Here is a 10,534-nt window from a genome sequence, read left to right on the forward strand (position 1 = left end):
GAAACGCTGTACTGAACTCCAATCTCGTTCCCAAAGTCTGGTGTAACTGATGCCAAAACTTTGAAGTAAACTGTGTTCCTCGATCCGATACGATGGTCCTCGGAACTCCATGCAGACATATGATCCTGGACATATAGATCTTGGCCAACTTTGCACTTGTATAGGTGGTTTTCACTGGGATGAAGTGAGCTAATTTGGTCAAACGATCAACTACTACCCATATGGAATCATATCCTGCTTTAGTCCTGGGTAATCCGATGATAAAGTCCATGCCAAGTTTATCCCACTTCCATTCGGGTATCGGCATAGGCTATAACAGTCCTGCTAGCTTCTTATGTTCTGCCTTAACTCTCTGGCATACATCACATACGGCTACATACTCGGCAATATCCTTCTTCATACCAGTCCACCAGAAACGTTCCTTCAAATCCAAATACATCTTGGTGTTTCCGGGGTGTATCGAGTATGGTGAGTCATGGGCCTCTTGAAGTATTAACTTCCTGATCTCCTGGTTGTTGGGCACATAAACTCGGTCCTCAAACCATAGGGTATCGTGCTCATCCTCACGAAAACCTTTGGCCTTTCCTTTGCCCATCTTCTCCTTTATCTCGGCAATCTCTTTATCATCTTTCTGAGCTTCCAGAATCTTGTCCAGCAATGTCGACTGAACCTCCATTGTGGCAATGAACCTTCTAGGTACAATCTCTAACCGAAGTTCCATGATGTCCTTTGCTAATTCCTTCGGCAGTCCTTTACTTTCAAGGATATTAGCATAACTCTTCCGACTCAATGCATCTGCTACGGCATTGGCCTTTCCTAGATGATAGTGTAGCTTCATGTCATAATCCTTTATAAGCTCCAACCATCTCCTCTGCCTAAGGTTCAGCTCCTTCTGGGTGAAGATGTACTTCAAACTCTTGTGATCCGTGTACACATCACAACGGTTTCCAATAAGGTAATGTCTCCAAGTCTTCAACGCATGCACTACGGCTGCTAGCTCCAAATCATGTGTGGCATAATTCAACTCATGAGGTTTTAGTTGTCGTGAGGCATACGAAACAACTCTTCTGTCCTGCATAAGCACACATCCAAGTCCTAAGCGAGAGGCGTCGCAATACACTTGGAACTCCTTATGTATATCTGGCAGTACTAGCACTGGGGCTGTAGTCAAACGTTTCTTCAACTCCTGGAAACTTTCTTCACAATCTTCTGTCCATTTAAACTTGGTATCCTTCTTCAACAGTTCAGTCATTGGTTTTGCAATCTTGGAAAAATTCTCAATGAATCTCCGGTAGTATCATGCGAGTCCAAGAAAACTGCGGATCTCGCTAACTGAGGTGGGTGCCAACCATTCAGTGACTGACTAAACCTTGCTAGGGTCTACTGCTATACCTTCTCCTGATATAACATGTCCAAGGAATCTGACTTCCTTCAGCCAAAACTCGCATTTGCTAAACTTAGCATACAACTGGTGTTCCCTGAGCTTCTCGAGAACTAAACGCAAATGCTCTTTGTGCTCCTCCTCGTTCTTCGAGTATACCATGATATCATCAATAAACACCACAACAAACTTGTCCAAATACTCCATGAACACCTTGTTCATCATGCTCATGAAATAGGCAGGGGCGTTAGTCAGTCCAAACGACATGACCGTGTACTCATATAATCCATATCGCGTTGTGAATGCCGTCTTTGGTATGTCCTTCTCTCGTATCTTCAACTGATGATACCCCGATCGCAAGTCGATCTTCGAAAACACTTTAGCTCCTTGCAACTGATCAAACAAATCATTGATCATCGGCAGGGGGTACTTGTTCTTAATCATCGCTTCATTCAATGCTCGATAATCAACAACCATCCTCAGGGATTTATCCTTCTTCTCAACCAAAAGTACTGGGGCTCCCCAAGGTGATGAACTTATTCGGATATATCCTTTCTCCAATAACTCCTTGATCTGTTTCTTAATTTCTTCCAGATCATTTGCGGGCATCCGATAGGGTCTCTTGGATATTGGTCCTGTTCCTGGTAACAACTCTATCAAAAACTCAATATCTCTGTCCGGTGGCATGCCTGGTAACTCCTCTGGGAAAACATCCGGGTAATCCTTCATTACAGGCATTTCCTCCTGAATAACTCCCGTAAGGGCATTCACTTGACCCCTCCTAGGCACATGCCTAGATACATACTTAATCCTTTTTCCTTCCGGGGTGGTGAGATAAATCGACTTACTAGCACTGTCAATGCTTCCTCCAAACTTTGACATCCAGTCCATACCCAATATCACATCCAATCCTTGTGACTCCAAGATAATAAGGTCGGACGGAAAAACATGTGTACCAATGGTTAAGGGTATCTGGTCACACCATCAGCTAGCCATATACTCTGCTCTGGGTGAACTCACTAAAAGAGGGGTCCTAAGGGTTTGGGTTGGTAGTTTAAACTTATCCACGAATCCCCTTGATATGTATGAATGCGATGCACCAATATCGAAAAGAACAAGAGCGGTAAATGACTTAACCAAAAACTTACCTATTACCGCGTCCGGCTGCTCTTCAACCTCCTCCACGTTAACGTGGTTCACTTGTCCTTTGTTGATTGGATTGGGCTTCTTCCCAGTGCTTCCATTTCCATTTCCATTCCTTCCTTCGGGGCAATCATTGGCATAGTGCCCTGTCTTCCCGCACTTAAAACAGGTAACCTGACTTAAGTCTCTTTTGGCGGGAGTGGACGGGTTGGAGCAGTTCTGATTGTTGTTAGCTCCGTTCCCATTCCCATTCTTAGCACCACTGTGGTTATGTGATCCTCCTCCAGTGTGGTTGTGACCTCCATGGTTGTGAACAAGTCCTCCCGTGTTCGGGGTTAGGCGAGGCTTCTGCTGAGCTCCTGAGTTATACTTCCCTTGTCCATACTTTCTCTTGCGGCTCTCAATCTGCTGTTGTTTCCCTTCAATTATAAGAGCCTTATCTACCAACTCCTGGTAGTTGTTGAAGGTTGCTACCATCAACTGCATGCTCATCTCATCATTCAGCCCTTCCATAAACTTCTCCTGCTCCGCGGCATCTGTGGCCACATCATCAGGGGCGTAGCGAGATAACTTGCTAAACTCATCCACGTACTAAGCCACAGTACGGTTCCCCTGGCGTAAGTTGCGGAACTCCCGCTTCTTCATTTGCATAGCTCCAGTGGAGACATGGGTTGTGCGGAAAGCTTGCTGAAACTGGTCCCAAGTGACATTGGCTATAGGAAAAGTGGTTGTGTAATTCTCCCACCATGAGGCTGCTGGTCCATCCAATTGATGTGCGGCAAAGCGCACCTTCTCAGCATCTGTGCAACCTGCGGTGTTCAACTCCCTTCCAATTCGGCGTAGCCAATCATCAGCAACTATAGGCTCGGTGCTACTGGAAAACACCGGCGGCTGTAACCTTAGAAAATGGGCTAGGTTGTCCACTGGCGGTGGGTTGTTGTTGTTGTTGTTGTTGCCCTGGTTCTGAACTAGCAATTGCATCAAGGCATTCTGCTGCTGGATCAACTGGGTGAGCTCCGGCGGGAAGGCAAAACCGGTGTCACGTCTCGGAGGCATCTGAGGGGTTTAGATGGGAGAGATTTAGAATAGAAGAGGTCTAATGAGAAAACACTATCCATATGCACATGAGACAAACACAATCATTTCACTCAATCAATCAAGCAAGGGCATATAAAGGGTCTAGAACTATCGCAAAAGTGCTCACTACTACTATATACATGGGGGAAATACTACTAATATATGGTAGTCATCTAGAAATTTTGATCGGTGGAAGACTCCATGATGTCTGCTCTAGCTTCGTCTTCAAAGTCATCATCACTAGGGTTGGAGTCGGTGTCGTCGATGATGATGTAGTCCTCGGGGCGTATTTCCTTGGGTTCTTCTTCTTCTATTGGTGCTGGTCCTCCCATGAATACTCTGATCTTCTTGACTAAGTTGTCATTCTTCTCCAGTAGGGTCTTGATTTCCTCCTCATATCCATCGCGGGTAAACTTGAGTTCTTCCTCCAGCTCGATGATCCTAGTCTTCGCCTTCTTCAAGTCCATCATGTCCGCACACATCTGGTTCTCCTGACGTCGAATGTGCTGGTTTAACTCCTGGATGAAAGCTGCAATGGATCTATCCTTCTTAGTGCTGATTACTTCCCATTGCTTGTCTCGGCACCCACATATTTGGTAAATAGTGTCCTTAAGCTCCCTGTTGTAAACTTCTCCAATGCGTCCCATGGTGATGTGAGCTGCCATACTCTTTCCTAAACTCCAGGTTGGTGAGTCAAAGGAAAATTCTATGGGTTTAGAAGTTGGCGAGAACGTCCTTCCTGGAACTTGTACTTGAATCATCCAGCGCTCCTCTTCAGGTAAAGTGGCATTGTACGTCCCGGTGAAGCTTGGTATTCCAATGTTCAAGTACCTAGTGACTTCCTTCAAGTGGCGTCCAAAAGGTGTGTCTTCATCCGATTGTGCAAACTTGTTCTTCATCTCCGTCATCCTAAAGAGTAGAAAGTGGAGAGGAGTCAGAAATGAGAAGAGAAGTGTGACCTAGGGTTTATCTTAGGGGTCGTGTCCTACACTCAGCGTGTGCTCTGATACCATCTTGTAGCGACCCGACCTCAGATGGTCAAGTCTCTGTGCTTCAGTGTCATCCCTGGATCGGTAATGCTGACACACACAGTACTCGAAGGATTTATAACAGAGTAGAAATCACACACTATTACATCGAATGTCTCCAAAGAGAACTTATTACAATAATATGGCTTAAGGCCATCTAATGCGATAACAGCGGAAGGCTTGGAAGATAAGGTGAGTCCATCAACTCCAACGGCATAGCTGAGCTGCACGGCAACGACCTAACAAACCTTACTCCTCGTCTGAAAAGTCTGCAACATAATACGTTGCAGCCCGAAAATGGGTCAGCACATGGAATATGCTGGCAATATAACATAGTAGAGCAGAAACAGAATAATGCTATCACTACATGGATATATGGCTGGTGGAAAGCTGTATGGTTGTAGTTTTGCGAAAAGCCAATTTTTCCCTACAACAACGGAATAGATTTTAATTTACTATCATGGTGGTTGAAACATCATTGAGAAGGTATCCCCAACTCAATCCCAATTAAAGTGAATTAACATCCCAACAGTATTAATTAAGCATGGTGAGATACATGTGATAACCCAAGTACTAGATACTCAAAAATTGTCCATAACCGGGGACACGGCTAACCATGATTAGATTGTACACTCTGCAGAGGTTTGCGCTCTTTTCCCCACAAGACTCGATCGCCTCCGTTGGATTTCTCGCACTACATGGTGTTTGAGAAACGGATGACCGAGACATAGTCTTTCAGAAACGTTAACTCTCTACTCCGGGTAGACCATACCAAACCTACAAAACCCACTACCTGCTGATCTACCTCTTCAAGAGCTTCACGTAACTTACTCAACTATGCTAGAGCCCATAATAGCTTGTGGCTGCACACGGAAGTTTCTAGCATGAATCATCTCAGTTCCCTTTGAGCCTGGGTGGCGGTCCATAGGAAGATCACACGGGTACCCCGGGATTTCCAAAAAAATAGACAACACTGGGTTCCCCAGGTGCCTCAATCCACCCAGTTGTTTGATTAAGTTTCCACCTTAAGTTGAACCATTAATTAACAATCTCACATCTGACATGAATTTCACTCAAACCCAAACCACGTCTACGAGCATAGCATAGCAATAAGCAATACGTAGAAGTAACTCCCAAGGGTTTGAATGTAACAGGGCAAAAGGTTCTACCTCAGCAACTACTTCCCAACCCACAAGTTAATGACATCCTAATCATGCAATGTTTGAGGATTGGAACTAATGCATAAAAACTGGGTAATAATGGGATATGATCAAAGTGTTACTTGCCTTGCTGACGATCCACGAATCCTAGAGACTCGTAGTAACACGCTTCGCACTCCGGGAATTCTATCGCAAGCAAAACAATAACATACATAAGTAACAAGCACCGATGCACAAGCAAAACTCAAATAAGAGAGGTTGACAAGAAAGTTCAAATTAAGAACACCGGTTCGCAAAAAGAATCAAAACAAACGGAGCAACGAAACTCAAACGGCAAAAGAAAGAAGCTTCGTTTATTAATCTGAAACTAGGTCAAATTTTACAGTAGCAAAACTTGTTTGAGTTGGTTAAACGGAAAGAGGGTTTCGAGACGAAACTCCAGGCGCTTGAATCGCCTGATTCCGTTAAACGAGCGAAAAGATAAACAAAAACTAAGATCGGATTAGAAATCACGATCGGAAAAATCGCGAAATAAATCCGATAAAACAAAACTCACGAACAGACTAACGAATGAGCGTTCGTTAGCTGTAACTAACGCGCGAAAACCGTTCGTTAAAATGAACGTACGAACGAACGTCCGCTAACTGGAAGAACCGAGAAAAACCGGTGAATCCGAAAAAAAACGGATCTAGGGTTTTCAAAAAAACCGAACAGTTTTTATAAAAAAACCGGCGGCGGGGCGCGGTGGCTACCTCCGGCGAGAGGGCTCCAGCGAGGCGGGGCAGCGGCTCGCGAGGGCGGCAGGGCTTGGCGGCGGCGGGGGGGCTAGGCGGCGGCGGCTGCGGCGACGAGCGCGGGCGGCGGCGGCGGCTGCGGGCGGCAGGGTTGGCGGCGGCGGTGGTGGTATTGGGGGCGGGGGTGGCGGCTTATATAAATGGGCAAGGGCGGCGACTTGGAGGAGGGGGCAAGGCGCGGCGGAGGCCGAGTCCAACTCGGACTCCGGTCCGAGTGGCGGCGGCCTGGCGCGGCTGGGCCTTAGGCCCAGTCGGCGCGGAACCTCTTTTTTTAAAAAAAAACTTCGCCGACCGAAATAAAATCCTAGAAAAAAATAAATAAAAACCTAAAAAAATGCCAAAACAATTTTTCACCGTCTAAATAAAATATTCAGAACAAGATGAACATTTTCTTGGCCCTAAAATGCAATTTTGAAAAACATGCAATTTTTCTAATGCAAATAAAATCCGAATAAAATCCAATAAAAATCAATTTAATGATTTTAATATTTTTCCTCCAATATTTCATTTATTTTGGAGAAGCCATATTATCTCCTCTCTTTAATTTTTAATGTGAAATATTTTTCGGAGAGAAATAATTAAAATCAAATCCTCTTTTCATTATTTGATAAAAGAATCAAATATGAAGACCGGGAAATCCCCAACTCTCTCCGAGGGTCCTTGAGCTGCTTAGGATTTCGAGGATTATGGGACGGAAAAGCAATAAAACATGATATGCATGGATGATCTATGTATAACATGCCAAATTGAAAATTTGGGATGTTACATGAGGAAAGGATGATGGAGACTATGATTCCCCCACAAGTCGGGATGAGACTCCGGACGAAAAATAAAATAAAAAAATAAAAAAGAGGCCAAAGAAGCCCAAATAAAAAAAGAGGCCATAAAAAAGGCCCAAATAAAAAAATATGAGAGAAAAAGAGAGAAGGGACAATGCTACTATCCTTTTACCACACTTGTGCTTCAAAGTAGCACCATGATCTTCATAATAGAGAGTCTCCTATGTTATCACTTCCATATACTAGTGGGAATTTTTCATTATAGAACTTGGCTTGTATATTCCAATGATGGGCTTCCTCAAAATGCCCTAGGTCTTTGTGAGCAAGCGAGTTGGATGCACACCCACTTAGTTCCTTTTGTTGAGCTTTCATATACTTATAGCTATAGTGCATCCGTTGCATGGCAATCCCTACTCACTCACATTGATATCTATTGATGGGCATCTCCATAGCCCGTTGATACGCCTAGTTGATGTGAGACTATCTTCCCCCTTTTTCGTCTCCTCCACAACCACCATTCTATTCCACCTAAAGTGCTATGTCCATGGCTGATGCTCATGTATTGCGTGAAGATTGAAAAAGTTTGAGAACACCAAAAGTATGAAACAATTGCTTGGCTTGTCACCGGGGTTCTGCATGATTTAAATACTTTGTGTGGTGAAGATAGAGCATAGCCAGACTATATGATTTTGTAGGGATAACTTTCTTTGGCCATGTTATTTTGAAGAGACGTAATTGCTTAGTTAGTATGCTTGAAGTATTATTATTTCTATGTCAATATTGAACTTTTGTCTTGAATCTTTCGGATCTGAATATTCATACCACAATTAAGAAGAATTACATTGAAATTATGCCAAGTAGCATTCCACATCAAAAATTCAGTTTTTATCATTTACCTACTCGAGGACGAGCAGGAATTAAGCTTGGGGATGCTTGATACGTCTCCAACGTATCTATATTTTTTTATTGTTCCATGCTATATTATATTCTGTTTTGGACATTATTGGGATTTATTATACACTTTTATATTATTTTTGGGACTAACCTATTAACCGGAGGCCCAGCCCAGAATTGTTGTTGCCTATTCTAGGGTTTCGCAGAAAAAGAATATCAAACGGAGTCCAAACGGAATGAAACCTTCGGGAACGTGATTTTCGGAACGAACATGATCCAGAAGACTTGGACCCTACGTCAAGCAATCAACAAGGAAGGCACGAGGTAGGGGGCGCGCCTACCCCCCCCCCAGGCGCGCCCTCCACCCTCGTGGGCCCCCTGTTGCTCCACCGACGTACTCCTTCCTCCTATATATACCTACGTACCCCCAAACTACCAGATACGGAGCCAAAACCCTAATTCCACCGCCGTAACTTTCTGTATCCACGAGATCCCATCTTGGGACTTTTCCGGAGCTCCGCCGAAGGGGGCATCGATCACGGAGGGCTTCTACATCAACACCATAGCCCCTCTGATGAAGTGTGAGTAGTTTACTTCAGACCTACGGGTCCATAGTTATTAGCTAGATGGCTTCTTCTCTCTTTTTGGATCTCAATACAAAGTTCTCCCCTCTCTTGTGGAGATCTATTCGATGTAATCTTCTTTTGCGGTGTGTTTGTTGAGACTGATGAATTGTGGGTTTATGATCAAGTTTATCTATGAACAATATTTGAATCTTCTCTGAATTCTTTTATGTATGATTGATTATCTTTGCAAGTCTCTTCGAATTATCAGTTTGGTTTGGCCTACGAGATTGATCTTTCTTTCAATGGGAGAAGTGCTTAGCTTTGGGTTCAATCTTGCGGTGTCCTTTCCCAGTGATAGTAGGGGCAGCAAGGCACGTATTGTATTGTTGCCATTGAGGATAACAAGATGGGGTTTATATCATATTGCATGAGTTTATCCCTCTACATCATGTCATCTTGCTTAAAGCGTTACTCTGTTCTCTTGAACTTAATACTCTAGATGCATGCTGGATAGCGGTCGATGTGTGGAGTAATAGTAGTAGATGCAGGCAGGAGTCGGTCTACTTGTCTCGGACATGATGCCTATATACATGATCATACCTAGATATTCTCATAACTATGCTCAATTCTGTCAATTGCTCAACAGTAATTTGTTCACCCACCTTAAATACTTATGCTCTTGAGAGAAGCAACTAGTGAAACCTATGGCCCTCGGGTCTATCTTCCATCATATTAATCTTCCAATACTTAGTTATTTCCTTTGCCATTTATTTTACTTTGCATCTTTATCTTAAAAATACCAAAAATATTATCTTGTCATATCTATCAGATCTCACTCTCATAAGTGACCGTGTAGGGATTGACAACCCCTTGTCACGTTGGTTGCGAGGATTTATTTGTTTGTGTAGGTGCGAGGGACTCGTGCGCGGCCTCCTACTGGATTGATACCGTGGTTCTCAAAAACTGATGGAAATACTTATGCTACTTTGCTGCATCACCCTTTCCTCTTCAAGGGAAAACCAACGCAGTGCTCAAGAGGTAGCAGCAAGTTGGATGCACACCCACTTAGTTTCTTTTGTTGAGCTTTCATACATTTATAGCTCTAGTGCATCCATTGCACGGCAATCCCTACTCCTTGCATTAACATCAATTGATGGGCATCTCCCTAGCCCATTGATTAGCCGCATCAATGTGAGACTTTCTCCTTTTTTGTCTTCTCCACATAACCCCCTTCATTATATTCGATTTCACCCATAGTGCTATATCCATGGCTCACGCTCATGTATTGCGTGAAAGTTGAAAAAAGTTTGAGATTACTAAAGTATGAAACAATTGCTTGGCTTGTCATCGGGGTTGTGCATGATGAGAGCATTCTTGTGTGACGAAAATGGAGCATGACCAAACTATATGATTTTGTAGGGATGAACTTTCTTTGGCCATGTTATTTTGAGAAGACATGATCGCTTAGTTAGTATGCTTGAAGTATTATTATTTTTATGCCAATATTAAACTTTTATCTTGAATCTTTCGGATCTGAACATTCATGCCACAATAAAGAAAATTACATTGAGAAATTAAGCATTCCACATCAAAAATTCTGTTTTTATCATTTACCTACTCGAGGACGAGCAGGAATTAAGCTTGGGGATGCTTGATACGTCTCCAACGTATCTATAATTTTTGATTTCTCCATGCTATTATATATTCTGTTT

Source organism: Triticum urartu, chromosome 4, assembly GCF_003073215.2.
Source record: "Triticum urartu cultivar G1812 chromosome 4, Tu2.1, whole genome shotgun sequence".
Classification (NCBI taxonomy): domain Eukaryota; kingdom Viridiplantae; phylum Streptophyta; class Magnoliopsida; order Poales; family Poaceae; genus Triticum; species Triticum urartu.